Source organism: Pelophylax lessonae (genome assembly GCF_965119305.1).
Source record: "Pelophylax lessonae genome assembly, chromosome: 11".
In the NCBI taxonomy this organism is placed as follows: domain Eukaryota; kingdom Metazoa; phylum Chordata; class Amphibia; order Anura; family Ranidae; genus Pelophylax; species Pelophylax lessonae.
Genome location: NC_138778.1, coordinates 212233562 through 212257247, shown reverse-complemented (window position 1 = coordinate 212257247; position 23686 = coordinate 212233562). Strand labels below are relative to the sequence as shown.

Sequence of the window (23686 nt, the reverse complement as noted above, 5' to 3'; positions counted from 1 at the left end):
ATACTATTCTTTAGCACTGTCTCTTACAGGCGGGGTACCTATCCTTACTCTGTCCACTCACCAAAGCGTGCCAAAACCTGGGAGCAAGGGCCTTAAAAAAGCTATGCCTAACCCAAGATGGCTGCTTGTGTCACGTGGGATGGCAGCATCCAGTAGGACAGCTTCCCCCAGTGACCCAGGAAAACATAGAGGAATCTTCTTCTTATCGACATCCCCTCCAGCAACAGAGCAGCTGTGGGAGAGCGCCACCTGCTGTGGAGAAAGTAGACTGCAGCTGCCTACATACTGGCTTGTCTGGTGACATAATGGGTCCTACTTCCGAGACTGAGGGGCGAGTGCACATCATTCCGATCAGAACAGGAGTACTGTGAGCTCATGCTACACTGATGACAGCTTGGGCTCACAGGAAATTGTCTTAATGGTGCTGGCTATCATTCTACCCAAATGAGCTTTGTCGGCCAGCTATGGAGATTTTTTTTTTTTTTTAGTACAAGTAAAGGGTACTCTTTTGGATACCAAAAAAAAGGACAGGTGGTCAGCTATGGAGAGGATTTTTTTTTTTTTTTAGAACTCGTATTAGGAATAATAGTTGAACCCATACACAGACATGTTAAAACAGGTGACAGGGGATTGCCTGATAATGCAATTATCTGTTACCGATGACATTTGGAAACTGGACAGCTGCTCGCTCCTAGCTCAATGCACAGACACCCATCATTACTAATAGTCCACCTAGGAGGAGGATCTTCCATTTATGTTCCCTGGCTCTTGCCCAAGAAGCTGACCCAAACAACATATGCACATTACCCATGCCCTGCATTACCCAACAAGATTGCAGGACAGCTGTTCCTATGCTACAGGATTCTATCTTCATAACAACTTCTTCCTTACCCATGGTGTCATTACTGCCATTACCAAAACTCAGGGGGGGTACTACTGGTAGTCCTGTATGAGGCCCGGGCAGGGCCGTCTTTAGTATTGATTGGACCCTGGGCAAATATTTTCTTGGGCCCTATCAAATGCACTTATCAACTATTTGGGGGCAGTGCGGGCTCAAGGGGCAGCTGCTTTGGGCCCCACAACAATGGCTGGACCCGGGGCAGCTGCCCCTTTTGCCCTGTGTTAAAAATGGCCCTGGGCCCGGGCACACAGGGGGGCCCGGACAGCAGGAGGATCGGTGGGGAGGGGGGGATCAGAACAATGCCTCTCCCACCACCCTCTCGCCAGCTTTCAGCTGCTTGTCCTCCCCGCCCAGCCGGGACCAGGGGACAGCAGCCTGGAGAAGTGGTGGAGAGGAAAGATCAGAGAGGAGGTGTGCTTTGTTGTGCTCTCCGGGCTCTCCCCTCCTGTTAGAACAACACTCGTCCATGCAGCACAGGAGACAGGGTCGCATGACAAGTGTTGTTCTGACAGGAGGGGAGAGCACAGTGCACCTCCTGGCTTTGTAGTGGTTTCCCCCTGTCAGTTGGAGGGGGGAGGGGGTGTTGAGCTTACAGGAACACAGGATCAATGTCTTCCACACTGACAAAACGATGATCTGCCTTTTTTACATAGGCAGGCCGCAGGTCTGCCTGTGTACAGAACGAATGGACATCGAGTCCGCCAGACATCCTGATCGGCTCCGATACACAGAAATGCAGGATCACATATACTGTACAGGGCCGTCTTTAATATTGATTGGACCCTGGGCAAACATTTTTGTTGGGCCCTCCGAAATCCCCTTATCAACTATTTGTGGCCAGTGTGGGCTCAAGGGGCAGCTGCTTTGGGCCCCAAAACAATGACTGGGCCCGGGGCAGCTGCCCCTTTTGCCTTGTGGTAAAGATGGCCTTGCAACTGTGTGTATGTGTGTGTATATATATATATATATATATATATATACATATATTAGAGCTGCACGATTCTGGATAAAATGAGAATCACAATTTTTTTGCTTGGAATAAAGATCACGATTCTCTGCGTAACATCATCTTTTACATTATAAAAAAAAAAAATTGGAATAACTTTACTGTTTCGTTTTTTTTTTTTTTATTCATTAAAGTGTATTAATTGCGTTTGAAAGACTGCTGCGCAAATATAGTGTGACATAAAATATTACAACAATCGCCATTTTATTCTGTAGGGTCTCCTTAAAATATATAAATGTTTGGGGGTTCTAAGTACTTTTCTAGCAAAAAAAATGATTTTAACTTGCAAGTAACAAGTGTCAGGAAAAGGGTTAGTCTTTAAGACTCCATTCACACTAGCACGACTTGTCAGGCGACTTGTGTGCCCTCAAGTCGCCCCAAGTCGCTTGTCATAACAAATGCAATGTAAATGAATGAGAGCTGTCTTAATTGGCACTACTGAAGTCGTTCCGACTTCAGAAATGGGTCCTGTACTACTTTGAGGTGACTTGTATCCAACTTGTGCCAATATATTTCAATGGGAGTCGCCTCCAAGTTGGATCCTTATCTTTTGTCAAGCGACTGTGATCAGACTTTCCTGGAAGAAGAAGGAAAATTAGCCAGGCATTCCCCCCATTGCAGACATGCCTACAGTTCCTATATACCATTATCTCTGCCTGGTCTGTGTGAGTGGCACTGGTGGACACAGATAAGTGGCACTGGTGGGCAGTGGCACTGGTGGACACTGATACGTGGCACTGATACATGGCACTGATATGTGGCACTGGTGGACACTGATACGTGGCACTGATACATGGCACTGATATGTGGCACTGGTGGACACTGATACGTGGCACTGATACGTAGCACTGATATGTGGCACTGGTGGACACTGATACGTGGCACTGGTGGGCAGTGGCACTGGTGGACACATACGTGGCACTGGTGGACACTGATATGTGGCACTGGTGGGCAGTGGCACTGGTGGACACTGATATGTGGCACTGGTGGGCAGTGGCACTGGTGGATACTGATACGTGGCACTGGTGGGCAGTGGCACTGGTGGACACTGATATGTGGCACTGGTGGGCAGTGGCACTGGTGGACACATACGTGGCATTGGGCAGTGGCACTGGTGGACACTGATACGTGGCACTGGTGGGCAGTGGCGCTGGTGGATACTGATACGTGGCACTGGTGGGCAGTGGCACTGGTGGACACTGATATGTGGCACTGGTGGGCAGTGGCACTGGTGGACACATACGTGGCATTGGTGGGCAGTGGCACTGGTGGACACTGATACGTGGCACTGGTGGGCAGTGGCACTGGTGGAAACATACGTGGCACTGGTGGGCAGTGGCACTGGTGGACACTGATACATGACACTGGTGGGCACTGAGGAAATTAGTAAAAAAAAAACAGAAAAGGGGAATTAGGTCACAACACATCATAGTCTGATTGGCCAAATACAAAGTCGTCTATCATATAAGTCGCTTTAAATAATTCACAACTCGCGCGGTAAAGTTGCGGTAAAAAGTCGCTCCGACATGGGGCGCGGCAGTGTGAATGCGGTCTAAGAGGTTAAACTTCCCTCCTGCAGACGGAACGAAGAGACACATTGTATTCATTGTGTTTATACTTAACTGGGAGACTGATGTTGATGGGCATTTGCGGGAGGCTCTTTTTTTTTTCTTTAAAAGCTGTTCTCTGCTCCCTCACAGCTATGTAAAGAATCGAGCAAATGTCATGTTAAGATCGTCAGGGGGGGTGAATTGAGATCGCGGTTTTTTTACGATTAATCGTGCAGCTCTAATATATATATATATATATATATATATATAATATATATATATATATATACACACACACACACACAAGTGATCCTGTGCAGCGCAACAGCCCTGTAGCAGTAAATCGGCAACTAGTTAAGTTCATCAGCATTTGGTTAACTCAGAGGCAGCAGGCACGCTATCATGGCTCCAGCTGGCTGTGTCACAGTGCGGTTGATTTTCTAAAACTGGAGAGTGCAGCTCTGCAGAGAAACCAATCAGCTTCCAGGTTTTATTGTCAAAGTTTAATTGAACAAGCTGAAGGTAGAAGCTGATTGGTTACCATGCACAGCTGCAGCAAATTTTGCACTTTCCAGTTTTAGTAAAACAACCCCAGTGTGTCACATGACATGGCTGCTGATTTTATTACCAGCCAGAGCCTTGATAGAGCACCCCCTGTCTGTGAATTATGATACCATCAGGGATACCAGAGAGACAGACACAGCGCAATGTAGTCCATTCACAGACACCCCCAAAGCACACCTGTGTTGAAGCCTTGAAGGCGCTGACGGCCCCCCTCTGCTGGTCACTGTCAGCTGAGCTCAGCTGCCTCTCTCTGTCTGTTGCCTCCGCCACCCGACTCACAGCCTCTCAAGTCTCTTCCTCCGAGCCCCGGCTACTCCTGGGTGGGGAGTGGAGCTGAGCGGAGGAAGATCACTCCACCAGGGAAGGCAAGGGCATAGGCAGGCAGGCGGGCTGGCCGGGACTTGAGCCAAGGCAGAAGAACATGCGCCAACAACTTTGGCTGTACTTCTCCTTTGAGCTTCACTTTGCAAAGAATACCCAATCACATGCAAGAAAAAAAAAAAATAAAAACAGCATTTTTGCTTGCACATGATTGGATGGTGGAAGTCAGCAGAGTTTCATCTCATTTATTAAGCTCTGGAGTAAACGCCCTTGCAGAGTGCAACTGCATGTGCAAAGTGAACAGTCTGTTTGCCTTTAGTAAAGCAACCCCACAGTGAACAAATAAGGCTTTTACAGCACCCTGTGTTACTTTCCTCTGGCCACTACGTCTTGTAGTAATGTAGATGGCGGTGGGAGGAACCACAGCGCGCAGAAAGGGAGAAGGCGTTCGACACAAGTGTCGAATACCTGCAGTGTCCAGAGGTCTGCAACCTAGCACTATTATTATTATTATTATTATTATTTTTATTTCTTTTATTATTATTATTATTATTCGTTTTTATTTTTTATTATTTCTATTATTATTATTTTTATTTCTTTTATTATTATTATTATTTTTATTTATATTATTATTATTTCAATTATTATTACTATTATTTTTATTTCTTTTATCATTATTATTATATATTTTTTTTCTTTTTTCTTTATTTTATTATTATTATTTATATTATTATTATTATTTTTATTTTATTATTATTATTATTATTATTATTATTTCTTTTATTATTATTATTATTATTATTATTTATTCTTTTTATTTTTATTATTTATATTATTATTTTTATTATTATTATTATTACAATTATTATTATTTTTATTTATATTATTATTATAACTATTATTATTTCAATTATTATTATTTTTATTTATATTATTATTATTTTTATTTCTTTTATTATTATTATTATTTATTCTTTTTATTTTTTATTATTTATATTATTATTATTACTATTTCAATTATTATTATTATTATTATAATTATTATTATTATTTTTATTTCTATTATTATTATTATGACAAAAGTTAGTATACTTTTGCCTCTTTTACAGCCTGTTTTTTTATTTCTCCTGTAATAATTGTGTAAAAAAGGGGAAAGGGGGCTAAAATAACATATCCATTTTAGCGAACTGAACTTAATTCCCAGCAAAAAGGTTCCTGCATCGCACCCGACTTGCAGGCAGATATGCAAACTGCTGGGAGTGTCAATACAAAGTTAACGACACCCCCAAATTAGTTCACATGTCGCAGTCCAAACTGTCAATTCAGACAGAAATCGGATCATATAGATGTAAACACCCATGCGATCCGATTCTGATGCAGACCAAAAAAAGGGTCCTGCTAGGCTTAGGTCTGAATGTGATGCCAATTCAGCCATACAATCTGATTATGGCTGAATTTGCATCGCACAGACATCGCATGTGATGTGCAGAGCAGTGTGGTGCGAATCACATGCAATATCTGACATCGCTATAGTGTGAACTGGCACTAAAGTCCGGTTTATATACATTGACCGCCTGCCACCATCATGGATAGAATAAGTCCCGGTTCACATTGTGGCAACTTGTCAGGCGACTTAGCTGCCTGACAAGTCGCGCTCCATTCAGTCAGTGCAATGGAACCGTTCTCAACTCAAGTCGCTCCGACTTAGAAAAAGGTTCCTGCACTACTTTGGGGGCGACTTGCATTGACTTCTATTAGAGAAGTCGTTTGCGAGGCCCGCTGAAGTCACGCTGCACGGGGCGCCTTCAGAGTTGGGCGACTTTGAAGCCCCCCCAGTGTGAACCCAGGCTTACACAATTATAATACACGTTACAATCCAGTTCTATCAAATTAAAAATATATATATTTTTTTTAATTTTTTAAAATATGAGACAGTCCTGTATTTTATCATTCGTTTCCACGAACAATGGGTAAATCAATGCAAGTTTCTTTCAACCTCAGTGTCACACTTTATTGACGAGCTGCAAGTCGCATGCAGTATATATCATGGAAACTTTGCTGATTTTATGAAATTCATCACAATTGCAGATTTACAAATGAGTTTGCTTTTGTCTGGTTGAACTCAGCCCAATTTATCAAGACAATATTTTCACCCCCCCCAATTTATCAAGACAATATTTTGACCCCCCCCCCCAATTTATCAAGACAATATTTCCACCCCCCCAATTTATCAAGAGAATATTTTCACCCCCCCCCCCAATTTATCAAGACAATATTTTGACCCCCCCCCCAATTTATCAAGACAATATTTCCACCCCCCCAATTTATCAAGAGAATATTTTCACCCCCCCCCCAATTAATCAAGACAATATTTTCACCCCCCCCCAATTTATCAAGAGAATATTTTCACCCCCCCCCAATTAATCAAGAGAATATTTTCACCCCCCAATTTATCAAGACAATATTTTCACCCCCCCCCCATTTATTAAGGCAATATTTTCACCCCCCCCAATTTATCAAGACAATATTTTCACCCCCCCCCAATTTATCAAGACAATATTTTCACCCCCCCCCCCCCCCCAATTTATCAAGACAATATTTTCACAAAAAATACACTAAAATCATTATTAGTGGACAGAAACATAACAGAATTTTAAGGAGAAAACAAATGTATAATTTCTTTTCAAACATGTTAATAATTTTTACAAATATTTTATTTTACAATTTTTTTAAATTATTTATTTTATTATTAATGTTTAATGCTTATTTTTTTTTACATTTTCTTTTTACTGGACAGGGAAGCCTGCTGCAGTGCTGTGGGGGGGGGGGGGGGTGCATCACAGTGAAACAGGGGGGCACACAGGGAGGAGAGGGGGGCATCACAGTGAAACGGGGCACAAGGGGAGGAGAGGGGGGCATCACTGTGAAACAGGGGGCCACACGGGGAGGAGGGGGGCATCACAGTGAAACAGGGGGGCACACGGGGAGGAGGGGGGCATCACAGTGAAACAGGGGGGCACACGGGGAGGAGGAGGGGCATCACAGTGAAACAGGGGGCACACGGGGAGGAGGGGGCATCACAGTGAAACAGGGGGGCACACGGGGAGGAGGGGGGGCATCACAGTGAAACAGGGGGGCACACGGGGAGGAGGGAGGCATCACAGTGAAACAGGGGGGCACACGGGGAGGAGGGGGGGCATCACAGTGAAACAGGGGGGCACACGGGGAGGAGGGGGGGCATCACAGTGAAACAGGGGGGCACACGGGGAGGAGGGGGGCATCACAGTGAAACAGGGGGGCACATGGGGAGGGGGATAAGAAGCAGGCAGAACAGGGAGGGGGATTGGTGTCGGAGAAGCAATTACAGGAACGATGCCCTGTGTCTGTGTCTCTCCCTGCAGCAGCTGGAAGCTGGAAGGAGGAGGAACTGGCTTTCAGCTGCTGCAGAGACCTGCACAGGGCATCCTTATGTATTTGCCCCCCCCCCGCCCGACTGCACCGATTCCCCATGCTGTTGGGGCCCCCCTGTGTGCCCGGGCCCCCTACTGGAGGACTGGTGGTCCCCCCCTATCCGCGACCCCGATGAGTAGGTACCTGAAAATGTTCTAGTTTGCTGAATGTAGCTTGTAAAATACATTGCTGAAATTATATTGGTGTTAGGAAAATTGCTGGTAGAGCCAATCACCAGAGAAGGGGGAGGCAACCTCAGCACTCCAGCTATGGTGAAACTACAAGTCCCATGAGGCATTGCAACACTCTGACACCCACCGTGTTCTATCAGAATAGCGCTACCTATCAGATTCTGCTACCGGAAGTTACGTAAGGACTAGAACTTACTGCGCATGCGCCATGCGTTCCAACATGGCCGCTATGCGTTTCAAAAGGTTTCCTAATGTGACAGAACACGAAGCAGAGGACATCTTCCTACACCCACACAAGTCCTGAATTTTACATTTATTTTAGCAGTAAACTTTCCTTATAGACTGAATCACAATATTACATTTGTATGATTATTGTAATATAATACATATATATATATACCGCGACCGAGTGAAATAGTTTATTTCACTATATCCACTTTATGACCGCCCACCGCAGAAATACTGCAGCAGATAGCGGCTCCTGGGCAAAGCGATGTAGGTCTACGTCACTCGCTCTCAGGAGGCTGTAGGGGGCGAGCGTGCGCCGCCGCCGGCGCGCTCCTGCCTCCCCTCGTCAGCGGGGAAGCCGATGCGTGTGTCAGGCGGCCATCTGACACCCGCGATGGTTCCCCACTCGCTCGCTCTTGGGAGTCTAGGGGGCGAACGCTCGCCCCCGCTCGTCAGCGGGGAAGCCGATGCGTGTGTCAGGCGGCCATCTGACACCCGCGATGGTTCCCCACTCGCTCGCTCGCTCTTGGGAGTCTAGGGGGCCAACGCTCGCCCCCGCTCGTCAGCGGGGAAGCCGATACAGCGGGCAGGCGGCTCCGACACCTGCGATCATTCCCCGCTAAGAGAGAAGAACGGTCGGCTGTTGTAAACACAGCTGACTGTTCTTCTCCCTGCAATGATCATAGAGCCCCTGTGATCCTTCTATATAGGGTCACATGTCTCTATGGTCATTTCAGAAGCCACCCCCCCCCCCCCCACAGTTAGAATCACTCCCCTAGGCTCACACTTAACCCCTTGATCACCCATAGTGTTAACCCCTTCCCTGCCAGTGTTATTAGTACAGTAACAGTGCATATGTATAGCACTGATTACTGTAGTAATGTCACTGGTCCCCCCAAAAGTGTCAAAAATGTCAGTCAGGGGTCCAATCTGTCCGCCGCAATGTCACAGTCCCATAAAAAATCATCGATCGTCGCCATTACTAGTAAAAAAAAAAAAAAATGACATAAATCTTTCCCTTAGTTTGTAGACGTGATAATTTTTGCGCAAACCAATCAAAATACGCTTATTGGGATTTTTTTTTTTTTACCAGAAATTATGTAGCAGAAAACAAATTGGCTTAAAATGTTGAAAAAATTTGATTTTTACATTTTTTTGGGGGGGGGGGGGGGGGGTGTTATATAGCAGAATTTTTTATTTTTTTTTTCAGAATTGTCGCTCTTTTTATGTTTATAGCGCAAAAAATAAAAAAATCGCACAGGTGATCAAATACCACCAAAAGAAAGCTCTGTTTGTGGGGAAAAAAAAGACATAAACTTTATTTGGGTACAGCGTCGCACGACTGCGCAATTGTCAGTTAAAGTAACGCAGTGCCGAATCGCAAAAAAATGGCCTGGTCATTAGGGGGGGGGGGGGGAATAATTGTATAATACATAACAGTATGTAAGGGGGTGAGGATTTATCTATGGAGGTTGTTTATTCATAGAAGGTAGGGTGAGCCATGCTTGCTATCTTATGGAGTTTCTTTGAGTAACCCCTAATTAAATAGGCCAATTAAAAGGAATGGCTTGAATAATTAACCTTAACCAGCTGGAGATACTGGGAGGATTGGGGATTTTCCAGGTCAATGTAATTGACTTTTTTTTTGCATAAGGACCTCATTCACATTTGCTTTCTGAAGAGCATTCTGCATTTGGATCTCTCTTCAGCATCTGAGAGGCGGTGAGGAGGCAATACATTTCTTGCTTTAGGGACAGTTCACCTACACTATATTACCAAAAGTATTGGGACGCCGGCCTTTACACACACATGAACTTTAATGACATCCCAGTCTTAGTCTGTAGGGTTCAATATTGAGTTGGCCCACCCTTTGCAGCTATAACAGCTTCAACTCTTCTGGGAAGGCTGTCCACAAGGTTTAGGAGTGTGTCTATGGGAATGTTTGACCATTCTTCCTGAAGTGCATTTGTGAGGTCGGGCACTGATGTTGGGCGAGAAGGCCTGGCTCTGATGGGGAAAAGACAGGGATGACGGGGGGAAGGAGAAGACAGGGAAAGGAAAGGACAGGGATGACTGGGGGAAGGAAAGGACAGGGATGACGAGGAAGTTAAGGACGGGGATGACAGGGACAGGACCAGGATGACGGGGAAAGGACAGGACAGGGATGACGGGGGGAAGGTAAGCACAGGGATGATGGGGAAAGGACAGGAATGACGGGGAAAAGAAAGGGATGATGGGGGAAGGAAAGGACAGGGATGGCAGGGGGGGGGGAGGAAAGGACAGGAATGACGGGGGGGAGGAGGAAAGGACAGGAATGACGGGGGAAGAACAGGGATGACGGGGAAAGGACAGGAATGATGGGGAAAGGAAAGGGATGACGGGGGGGAAGGAAAGGACAGGGATGATGGGGGGGAAGGAAAGGACAGGGATGACGGGGTAAGGACAGGGATGACGGGGGGAAGGAAAGGACAGGGATGACGGGGGGAAGGAAAGGACAGGGATGGCAGGGGTAAGGAAAGGACAGGAATGACGGGGGAAGTAAAGGACAGGGATGACGGGGAAAGGACAGGGATGACGGGGAAAGGACAGGGATGACAGGGAAAGGAAAGGGATGACGGGGGGAGGAAAGGACAGGGATGGCAGGGGTAAGGAAAGGACAGGGATGAAGGGGGGGGAGGAGGAAAGGACAGGAATGACGGGGGGAAGTAAAGGACAGGGATGACGGGGAAAGGACAGGGATGACAGGGGGGAAGGAAAGGACAGGGATGACAGGAAGGAAAGGACAAAAGAACAGGGGTGACGGGGGGAAGGAAAGGACCGGAATGACTTGGGAAAGTAAAGAACAGGAATGACGGGGGGGGGAAGAAAAGGACAGGGATGACGGGGGTAAGGAAAGGACGGGGATGACGGGGTAAGGACAGGGATGACGGGGTAAGGACAGGGATGATGGGGAAAGGACAGGAATGACGGGGGGAAGGAAAGGGATGACGGGGGGAAGGAAAGGACAGGGATGACAGGAAGGAAAGGACAAAAGAACAGGGGTGACGGGGGGAAGGAAAGGACAGGAATGACTGGGGAAAGTAAAGAACAGGAATGACGGGGGGGAAGGAAAGGACAGGGATGACGGGGGGAAGGAAAGGACAGGGATGACGCGGGTAAGGAAAGGACAGGGATGACGGAGTAAGGACAGGGATGATGGGGAAAGGACAGGAATGACGGGGGGAAGGAAAGGGATGACGGGGGGAAGGAAAGGACAGGGATGACGGGGGGAAGGAAAGGACAGGGATGGCAGGGGTAAGGAAAGGACAGGGATGACGGGGGGGGGGAGGAAAGGACAGGAATGACGGGGGGAAGTAAAGGACAGGGATGACGGGGAAAGGAAAGGGATGACGGGGGGAGGAAAGGACAGGGATGGCAGGGGTAAGGAAAAGACAGGGATGACGGGGGGGGGGGGGGAGGAGGAAAGGACAGGAATGACGGGGAGAAGTAAAGGACAGGGATGACGGGGAAAGGACAGGGATGATGTGGGAAGGACAGGACAGGGATGACAGGAAGGAAAGGACAAAAGAACAGGGGTGACGGGGGGAAGGAAAGGACAGGGATGACGGGGGGAAGGAAAGGACAGGGATGACGGGGTTAAGGAAAGGACAGGGATGACGGGGTAAGGACAGGGATGATGGGGAAAGGACAGGAATGATGGGGAAAGGACGGGGATGACGGGGAAAGGACAGGGATGACGGGGAAAGGAAAGGGATGACGGGGGGAAGGAAAGGACAGGGATGGCAGGGGTAAGGAAAGGACAGGGATGACGGGGGGGAGGAGGAAAGGACAGGAATGACGGGGGGAAGTAAAGGAAAGGAATGACGGGGAAAGGACAGGGATGACAGGGATGACAGGAAGGAAAGGACAGGGATGACAGGGGGGAAGGAAAGGACAGGGATGACAGGAAGGAAAGGACAGGGATGACGGTGGGAAGGACAGGACAGGGATGACAGGAAGGAAAGGACAAAATAAAAGGGGTGACGGGGGGAAGGAAAGGACAGGAATGACGGGGGGAAGGAAAGGACAGGAATGATGGGGGGAAGAAAAGGACAGGGATGAAGGGGGGAGGACAGGACAGGGATGACAGGGGAATATAGTGTATGTGTGGGGCCGGTTTCCCTACGTTTTTTCGAAGGAGTCTGGTGCGATTTTGTTCACTGGTTCAGGTGCGATTCAGGTACTAGTATTCCCATCTGACCTGGACTAAAAAACGCACAGGACTCTTTTTAAAAATGCACCTCAGCTGGCCCGCAGATATGTGAACCGACTCCATAGAGTTCACGTCATGCAAATTGGATGCGGTTAAAAATGCAGCCAATTCCAATATATGTGAACCGAACCTTAAAGTAGAACTATAGGGAAAACTTCTGTTTTCAGTTTGGATAGAGCAGGGAAGGATTATAACCCCCGCCATCTGTGTCCCATTGCAGATATTTCTCTTCACTTCCTGTCTCATAGCCAATCAGGAGATGAGAGGAAATCCCTGCAAATTAGGGGAATTCCTTGGGAACCCCCAGATCACCAGAACTAGTGTCCCCACTGGAAGATTTCCCCTCTATTACTGCTCTGGCGACAACCCAAAATGTGGGGTTTTCTTTTAGTTTCAATGATAATAGTAAACAGGACAAATAGAGAGGGATCCTCCTTAATGGGGGAACAGACAGCAATAAAAACTGACAGAGGGTCCAACACTCCAAAAAAATGTTTTGCATTTTATTATACTTTAACTCCTTGAGAGCCAGTTCATACCAGAATGCGGTGTGGGAAACCCTTTTGTCCCATGTGAGTTTCCCACACCGTGTTAAAAACGCACTGCACTTGCGATCTGCAGTGGGTGTCAGTGCAATACTAACAACATCCCAAACGCACGTTGCAAATGCAAATGCGCTTCTCCAAATCAAACGGTACAGAAGTAGCATGCGATTCAGTTGCTCTGTGTTTTGTAAAGTAGTACATGCACTACTTTTGCTGCGATCCGGCGTGATTTCAGCCACGTCCAATGAATGGGCTGAAATCATACTGCATCCGGATAGCATGTGAATCGCACAGGGCGTTCCTGTGCTATTCACGGAGTGAACCGCCCCTGATCGCCGCTCTACCACTCCGCAGCCGTGTACATTGCATGCGGCTGTAGGGGCGCTTTCAGAGCGTTCCCATTCACCCAAATGGGTCACACTTAGCGGGTGCTATGCCCAACAAAAGCGACAGGGCGTGTGATTCCTCCTGCGCCCTTATCGCCGCACTACAACCCCGCAACCACATACATTGCACGCAGTTGTAGGGGCGCTTCAAGAGCGGCCCCATTCACCTGACTGGGTCGCCCTCAACGGACGCAATGCCCAGCAAAAGCGACAGGGTGTGTGATTCCTCCTGCGCCCTTATCGCCGCACTACAACGACGCAACCACATACATTGCACGCAGTAGGTGCTATGCCCGCCAAAAGTAACAGGGTGTGTGATTCCTCCTGCGCCCTGATCTCCGCATTACCACTCCGCAACCGCGTACATTGCACTCAGTAGGTGCTATGCCCGCCAAAAATAACAGGGTGTGTGATTCCTCCTGCGCCCTGATCGCCACACTACCACTCCGCAACCGCGTACATTGCATGCAGCTGTAGGGGAGCATGCAGAGCGGCCCCATTCACCTAAATGGGACAGGGTGCCTCTTGCACTCTGATTGTCGCACTACCACTTCGCAATCACATACATTGCACGCAGTTGTAGGGGCGCTTGCAGAACAGCCCCATACATTAGAATGTTTCACACTCAGCAGGCGCTATGCCTAGCAAAAACAACGGGGTGTGTAATTCCTCCTGCGCCCTGATCACGGCACTAGCACCCCATACCTGCGTACATTGCACGTAGTTGTAGGGGCGCTTGCAGAGCGGCCCTATTCACCTGAGTCGCACTCAATGGACGCTATGCCAAGGGACAGGGTGCGTTAGTCCTCCTGCGCCCCTGATCGCCGCACTACCACCCCACAACCATGTATATTGCACACAGTTGAAGGGGCGCATGCAGAGCGGCCTCATTCACCTGACTGAGTCGCATTCAATGGACGCTATGCCCAGCAAAAGCGAAAGGGTGTGTAATTCCTCCTGCGCCCTGATCACGGCGCTACCACCCCACAACAGCGTACATTGCACACAGTTGTAGGGGCGCTCTCGGAGCCAAAAGCGACAGGGTGTGTAATTCCTCCTGTGCCCTGATCACAGCGTTACCACCCCACAACCGTGTACATTGCATACAGCTGTAGGGGCGCTCTCGGAGCCAAAAGCGTCAGGGTGTGTAATTTCTCCTGCGCCCTATATACGGCGCTACCACCCCACAACCGCGTACATTGCACACAGTTGTAGGGGCGCTCTCGGAGCCAAAAGCGACAGGGTGTGCAATTCCTCCTGTGCCCTGTATACGGCGCTACCACCCCACAACCGCAATAGCCAATATGACAGGGTGTGTAATTCCTCCTGCGCCCTGATCACGGCGCTACCACCCCACAACCGCGTACATTGCACACAGTTGTAGGGGAGCTCTCTGAGCCAAAAGCGACAGGGTGTGTAATTCCTCCTGCGCCCTATATACGGCGCTAATACCCCACAACCGCGTACATTGCACACAGTTGTAGGGGCGCTCTCGGAGCCAAAAGCGACAGGGTGTGTAATTCCTCCTGAGCCCTGTATACGGCGCTACCACCCCACAACCGCGTACATTGCACACAGTTGGGGCGCTCTCGGAGCCAAAAGCGACAGGGTGTGTAATTCCTCCTGAGCCCTCTATACGGCGCTACCACCCCACAACCGCGTACATTGCACACAGTTGGGGCGCTCTCGGAGCCAAAAGCGACAGGGTGTGCAATTCCTCCTGTGCCCTGTATACGGCGCTACCACCCCACAACCGCGTACATTGCACACAGCTGTAGGGGCGCTTGCAGAGCAAAAGCGAAAGGGTGTGTAACTCCTCCTGTGCCCTGATCACGGCGTTACCACCCCACAACCGCGTACATTGCACACAGCTGTAGGGGCGCTTGCAGAGCCAAAGCGACAGGGTGTGTAATTCCTCCTACGCCCTGTATATGGCGCTACCACCCAACAACCATGTACATTGCACACAGTTGTAGGGGCGCTCTCTGAGCCAAAAGTGACAGGGTGTGTAATTCCTCCTGTGCCCTGTATATGGCGCTACCACCTCACAACCGCGTACATTGCACACAGCTGTAGGGGCGCTTGCAGAGCCAAAGTGACAGGGTGTGTAATTCCTCCTGCGCCCTGTATACGGCACTACCACCCCACAACCGTGTACATTGCACACAGTTTTAGGGGGCGCTTGCAGAACGGCCCCATTCATTTGAATGGTTCGCACTCAGCAGGTGCTATGCCTACCAAAAACAAAAGGGTGTGTAATTCCTGCTGCGCCCTATATACGGCGCTACCACCCCACAACCGCGTACATTGCACACAGCTGTAGGGGCGCTTGCAAAGCCAAAGCGACAGGGTGTGTAATTCCTCCTGTGCCCTGTATGCGGCGCTACCACCCCACAACCGCGTAAATTGCATACAGTTGTAGGGGCGCTTGCAGAGCCAAAGCGACAGGGTGTGTAATTCCTCCTGTACCCTGTATACGGCGCTACTACCCCACAACAGCGTACATTGAACACAGTTGTAGGGGCGTTCTCGGAGCCAAAAGTGACAGGGTGTGTAATTCCTCCTGTGCCCTGTATACGGCGCTACCACCCCACAACCGCGTACATTGCACACAGCTGTAGGGGTGCTCTCGGAGCCAAAAGGGACAGGGTGTGTAATTCCTCCTGCGCCCTGTATACGGCGCTACCACCCCACAACCCCGTACATTGCACACAGCTGTAGGAGCGACAGGGTGTGTAATTCCTCCTGTGCCCTGATCACGGCGCTACCACCCCACAACCGGGTACATTGCACACAGCTGTAGGAGCGACAGGGCGTGTAATTCCTCCTGCATCTGTAAAGCTTATCGGCTACAGCATGCATACACCCCTGGCCGCTGCGTCTGCAAGCTAAAGGGGGTGGCGTTAAAAACTTGGCTCATCCGTAAGGTTTTACCGCCCCCTGCTAGTGTGACCGAGCTCCTAAAGAAAAGGAGATGAAGTCATGGTTTTTGTACTCCCTCATCTGTGAGGTCCCCCAACATTGAGCCCGGCTCCATTTATTGGCACTGAAAGATTTTCAGAAATAAACTCAGAATGGGCAGGCCGTATGTACCAACTTTGCATGTAGGACACATGGGTGCGTCCGCTCCCCCCATGCTGTGTGCTTTATGGGGGGTGTAGTATTTCCTATGCAGATATTGCAGCTAAATGATTTTTATTCCTAAAGGAAATAAGTAAATTCATATACAGGTTAGGAATATTTTTCCCATGACTTACCTGTATCTAATAATTCGTCTCCACATGTCTCAGCAGGAATGAGATTTGCACAGGACCTCCTCCTTGTCTTCTGAACCTCACAACTTCTCTCCATTCATGCCCCTTATAATTTCCCCCTAAACCCAGCGCTTTGGGTACAGCCCTCCTCACTGACTCTCCCTCCTTACTGACTCTCCCTATAATAATCCCTCTGCTCTTGTATCTGATTGCTGCTTACCTTTTCCATGTACTTGGTCAGCTTGCCTTCTCCCCCACTTATGACGAGAGTGAAACTGATACTTACATCTACACTTTGCTTTCAGTTTCCATCTTCGCATGGCATGATGTTCATAGTTCTCTGCGCACATAAAAAAAGGCAGTCAGGAAAAAATAGTTTACGGTGACGGAGATCTGTTTTTTTAGTCTCATGCTACTCATGATAAATAAAAATTACAACTGTAAAAAAAAAACAACTATATACAGTGCCTTGCGAAAGTATTCGGCCCCCCTGAACTGCAACCTTTTGCCACATTTCAGGCTTCAAACGTAAAAATATAAAACTGTAATTTTTTGTGAAGAATCAACAACGAGTGGGACACAATCATGAAATGTAACAAAATTTATTGGATATTTCAAACTTTGTTAACAAATAAAAAAACTGAAAAATTGGGCGTGCAAAATTATTCAGCCCCTTTACTTTCAGTGCAGCAAACTCTATCCAGAAGTTCATTAAGGGTCTCTGAATGATCCAATGTTGACCTAAATGACTAATGATGATAAATAGAATCCACCTGTGTGTAAAGTCTCCGTATAAATGCACCTGCACTGTGATAGTCTCAGAGGTCCGTTTAAAGCGCAGAGAGCATCATGAAGAACAAGGAACACACCAGACAGGTCCGAGATACTGTTGTGGAGAAGTTTAAAGCCGGATTTGGATACAAAAAGATTTCCCAAGCTTTAACCGGTTGCCGACTGCTCACAGTATATTTACTGCGGCAGTCAGCCCCGGCCAGGCAGAGTGACGTAGGTCTACGTCGCTCGCCTGTCACTCCTTTTAGAGCCAATAGCGGGCGAGCGCGCGCCCGCTGAGGCTCGTTCACAGAGGAGCGCGGGCGCGTGACCAGCGGACCCGATGTCCGCCGGTCACACTACGATCACCGGTACAGCGGGAGAAAGACAGAGCGGCTTATGTAAACAAGCCGCCTGTCATTCTCCCCTGTGTAAAAATGAAGATCAGACGGTTCTACTATGTAGAACCGATGATCTTTGTTTTTACACTAGTAGCCATGTCCCACCACAGTTAGAAGCACGCCCCTAGGACACACTTAACCCCTCCCTGTCCAATACAGTTAACCCCTTCCCTGCCAGTGTCATTTTTGCAGTAACAGTGCATATATATAGCACTGATTACTGCAGTAATGTCACTGGTACCCCCAAAAGTGTCAAAAATGTCAGTCAAGGGTCCGATCTGTCCGCCGCAATGTCGCAGTACCGCAAAAAAAATCGCAGATCGCCGCCATTACTCGTTAAAAAAAAAACACCAAAAATGACAAAAATCTTTCCCTTTGTTAGTAAACGCGATAACTTTTGCGCAAACCAATCAAAATACGCTTTTTGCGATTTTTTTTTTACCAAACATATGTAGCGTAAAACAATTTGGCCGAAAATGTTAAAAAATTTAGATTTTTACATTTTTTTGGGGGGGAATTTCATATAAAAAAAGTGATAAATATTGTTATTTTTGCAAAAATTACGCTCTTTTTTTGTTTATAGCGCATGATCAAAAAATCGCACAGGTGATCAAATACCACCAAAAGAAAGCTCTGTTTGTGGGGAAAAAAGGACGTGAAATTCGTTTAGGTACAGCGTCGCACGACCGCGCAATTGTCCGTCACGCAGTAAAAAATCGCAAAAAAACCCCTGGTCAGGAAGGGGGTAAAATCTTCCGGGGCTTAAGTGGTTAAACATCCCAAGGAGCACTGTGCAAGTGATAATATTGAAATGGAAGGAGTATCAGACCACTGCAAATCTACGAAGACCTGGCCGTCCCTCTAAACTTTCAGCTCATACAAGGAGAAGACTGATCAGAGATGCAGCCAAGAGGAGTCCTTTGTAGTGCATTAGCACATCTCTCCCAGCAAGGAGTGTTGTCTCCAAGGGTTGGAGAGGCTGGATTCACCCCTTTTTTATGGATAGTGTAGGACCCACTGATAATGGGGTACTTTGACGCAGTGGTGGGCTTGAGCACGATATGGTCATATGGTGGGACCAAATCCCCATTTTTATTTATGGATTGTCTCCATATTTGATAGTCATTTCTTTTGCATGTGTGCGCTATTTTTTTTTTTTAATATACATGTTGCTTGCTCCATAGCTGCACCGGCTTTAGATATACATGTTCAGGGTTTGCTCCCCCAATTTTTTGCTTGTTTATGCAGCCAAGAGGCCCATGATCACTCTGGATGAACTGCAGAGATCTACAGCTGAGGTGGGAGACTCTGTCCATAGGACAACAATCAGTCGTATACTGCACAAATCTGGCCTTTATGGAAGAGTGGTAAGAAGAAAGACATTTAAGATATCCATAAAAAGTGTCGTTTAAAGTTTGCCACAAGCCACCTGGGAGACACCAAACATGTGGAAGAAGGTGCTCTGGTCAGATGAAACCAAAATCAAACTTTTTGGCAACAATGCAAAACGTTATGTTTGGTGTAAAAGCAACACAGCTCATCACCCTGAACACACCATCCCCACTGTCAAACATGGTGGTGGCAGCATCTTGGTTTGGGCCTGCTTTTCTTCAGCAGGGACAGGGAAGATGGTTAAAATTGATGGGAAGATGGATGGAGCCAAATACAGGACCATTCTGGAAGAAAACCTGATGGAGTCTGCAAAAGACCTGAGACTGGGACGGAGATTTGTCTTCCAACAAGACAATGATCCAAAACATAAAGCAAAATCTACAATGGAATGGTTCACAAATAAACATATCCAGGTGTTAGAATGGCCAAGTCAAAGTCCAGACCTGAATCCAATCGAGAATCTGTGGAAAGAACTGAAAACTGCTGTTCACAAACGCTCTCCATCCAACCTCACTGAGCTCGAGCTGTTTTGCAAGGAGGAATGGGCAAAAATTTTCAGTCTCTCGATGTGCAAAACTGATAGAGACATACCCCAAGCGACTTACAGCTGTAATCGCAGCAAAAGGTGGCGCTACAAAGTATTAACTTAAGGGGGCTGAATAATTTTGCACGCCCAATTTTTCAGTTTTTTATTTGTTAAAAAAGCTTGAAATATCCAATAAATTTCATTCCACTTCATGACTGTGTCCCACTTGTTGATTCTTCACAAAAAATTACAGTTTTATATCTTTATGTTTGAAGCCTGAAATGTGGCAAAAGGTCGCAAAGTTCAAGGGGGCCGAATACTTTCGCAAGGCACTGTACATACTTTTTGATGTGCACCTAGGAAAATATTTCACTTTTATGAGTTTCAAGTTCCTCTGCTATTTGACTCTTACCCTATACTTTATAGTGATTGTTACCCCAAAACTTCATATTCCTGATATGTGTCTGCTGTACCATTGTATGAGAAAGTCTCCTGTTCTCTTTGTATTGCTTCCTTCATGTGAAATCCCTGCTGTTCCTGCCAGTCCCTCTGCTTTCCTATTACAAAACTGACCACACTAAGCAGGAGAACACACAGTGGTTAAGCTGGGAACTCAGTGTGCTCTCTTCCAATGATCAGACTTGTCCTGACATGCCCCTGCTGCACAGCCAATCACTGGGAAGCTTAGTGTGCTTCTGCTTCTTTTCTCCCCCCCTGCAGCTGAGAACAGAGGGAATGTGATCCAGGCATCCCAACCTGCAAAAACTAATTTCAGGGAGGTGGCACTCCACGTGGCCGACGCCGCCCCCCCCCCCCCCCTCGAGCTGTCGCAACCCCCCCCCCCCCCCCCCGCACTAATTTAACACAACTAGAGGTTAACTTCTTCTGAGAGATATTAAAGGAGCAATCTAACCACCATGACCACTTCAGTGATTTGAAGTGGTGATGGTGGGAGGAGTCAGAAACACTGCACATGCTGGGATATTTACAGTTATGTGTTGGGGGATAGTTGCACCCCTAACACATATGACTTAGGCAGCCAGAAAATGTCATGTCCTTATTCATGAGTAAGTGTAGGAAATAGTGCGCTCAACAAAAACCTCATACATTAAAATTCTGCGGTCCCAGCTGACGCCTTGTGAGAAGAAACGCGTCGGGGGGAGCTGCCATGCCGTCACACCACACGGTCCGCACTGCAGGCGGCCGCGTTCTTCAGCAGGAACCGTTTTTTGCGTGTTTCACCTGTTGCCATGTAAGTGTATTTCTTGTTTCAATAAATTGTTGTCAAGGTTAATGCACTATTGGTGCTTTATTTTCCTATCTCTGGGGGGGTTAAACACTTGATAGGCACCACCATCTGCATATGCGAGTCTAGTATGCTCCTGTGAAGGGAAGAGCCCCATATGTCCCATGAGCTGGAGCCAATTCCGTGTACCATCCGGACTTAGGAATTTATACACCAACCTTAAGTCTAATACTTTTGTCAATATAGTGTTGATGAGCGAGTTTTGGGGGTAGGAACTTGACTGGCCTGCACAGAGTCCTGACCCCAACCCAATAGAACACCTTTGTGGTGAATTAGAGCGGAGACTGCGAGCCAGGCCTTCTCGTCCAACATCAGTGCCTGACCTCACTGGAAGAATGGTCAAACATTCCCATAGACACACTCCTAAACCTTGTGGACAGCCTTCCCAGAAGAGTTGAAGCTGTTATAGCTGCAAAGGGTGAGCCAACTCAATATTGAACTGGCCTGCACAGACTGTGAACCAGGCCTTCTCATCCAACATCAGTGCCTGATCTCACAAATACGCTTTTGGAAGATTGCAGAGGGGGGGGGGGCATACTCAATATTGAACCCTACGAACTACTGTAAGACTGGGATGACATTAAGGTTCATGTGTGTGTAAAGGCAGGCGTCCCAATACTTTTGGCAATGTACTGTATGTATTTCAACTTCCTAGTTAGCTGCCAAAGGGAAACCCAAAGGAATTGGGACTTTTCATGTGCAAGTCATTAAATAAATATACACACTGAAAAAACCAACCAAGGCAATAAATAAACTCTATCTTTTCCAAATATTTATTTTGCCCAAAGGGGCAAATAAGGCAAATAAGATCATTGAAAAAAAACAGTAAGTGCCAGTTCACACTGGTGCGATGCAGGAACCCTACGAATCCCGCATCGCACCCGACTCGCAGGCAGTTCACACTGCCATATGCGAACTGCTGGGGGTGTCAATACAAAGGTAATGACACCCCCAGATCAGTTCGCATATCGCAGTGCGAACTGTCAGTTCGGACATGAATCGGATCGCATAGATGTGAACACCCATGTGATTCGATTCTGGTGCTGACCAATAAAAGGGTCCCGCATGACTTGGGTCTGAATGCGATGCAAATTCAGCCATACAATCTGTATGGCTGAATTTGCATCGCACAGACATTGCATGTGATTTTCAGAGCAGTGCGGTGTGAATCACATGCGATGTCTGAAATCGCTATAGTGTGAACCGGCACTAAGATTGCATTAACAGAGGTTGGTACATTCAAATTCACCCTAGAGAAATAAAGATCATTTTTATTGATGTGGGCAGGGCTCTAGTGTGGCCCCTGACATCACTAAAGGGCCTCACATAAAGTTCAGTAGATTTTCAGTGTCTGAGACAGCAAACACAATGTGATATAGTCAAAGAGTATGGGCAGGATACAGGAGATGGTCAGAGACTGAGGGCAGGATACAAGAGATGGTCAGAGGCTGTGGGCATGATACAAGAGATGGTCAGAGACTGAGGGCAGGATACAAGAGATGGTCAGAGACTGTGGGCATGATACAGGAGATGGTCAGAGACTGAGGGCAGGATACAAGAGATGGTCAGAGACTGTGGGCATGATACAAGAGATGGTCAGAGGCTGTGGGCATGATACAAGAGATGGTCAGAGACTTTGGGCATGTTACAAGAGATGGTCAAAGACTGTGGGCATGATATAAGAGATGGTCAGAGACTGTGGGCATAATACAAGAGATGGTCAGAGACTGTGGGCATGATACAAGAGATGGTCAAAGACTGTGGGCATGATACAAGAGATGGTCAGAGACTGTGGGCATGATACAAGAGATGGTCAGAGACTGTGGGCATGATACAAGAGATGGTCAGAGACTTTGGGCATGATACAAGAGATGGTCAAAGACTGTGGGCATGATATAAGAGATGGTCAGAGACTGTGGGCATAATACAAGAGATGGTCAGAGGCTGTGGACATGATACAAGAGATGGTCAGAGGCTGCGCACATGATACAAGAGATGGTCAGAGACTGCGGGCATGATACAAGAGATGGTCAGAGGCTGCGGACATGATACAAGAGATGGTCAGAGGCTGCGGACATGATACAAGAGATGGTCAGAGACTGTGGGCATGATACAAGAGATGGTCAGACTGTGGGCATGATGTAAGAGATGGTCAGAGACTGCAGACATGATACAAGAGATGGTCAGAGGCTGTGGGCATGATACAAGAGATGGTCAGAGGCTGTGGGCATGATACAAGAGATGGTCGGAGACTGTGGGCATGATGCAAGAGATGGTCAGAGATTGCAGACATGATACAAGAGATGGTCAAAGACTGAGGCATGATATAAGAGATGGTCAGAGACTGTGGGCATGATACAAGAGATGGTCAGACTGTGGGCATGATGTAAGAGATGGTCAGAGACTGCAGACATGATACAAGAGATGGTCAGAGGCTGTGGGCATGATACAAGAGATGGTCGGAGACTGTGGGCATGATGCAAGAGATGGTCAGAGATTGCAGACATGATACAAGAGATGGTCAAAGACTGAGGGCATGATACAAGAGATGGTCAGAGGCTGTGGGCATGATACAAGAGATGGCCAGAGACTGTGGGCATGATACAAGAGATGGTCAGGGATTGTGTGCATGATACAAAGGA

At 47.5% G+C, this 23686-nt stretch overlaps 1 protein-coding gene across 1 annotated transcript in view; it reads right to left on the bottom strand.

Moving 5' to 3' along the window:
- Window positions 1-16806, bottom strand: part of LOC309566295 (interferon regulatory factor 4-like) — a 63589-nt gene extending 46783 nt beyond the window's left edge. Inside the window, exon 1 of the mRNA XM_082271400.1 lies at window positions 16652-16806. The gene's annotated coding sequence lies outside the window, so the exon portion shown is untranslated. The remainder of the gene's footprint in view (window positions 1-16651) is intronic.
- Between the last annotated feature and the right edge of the window lie 6880 nt (window positions 16807-23686).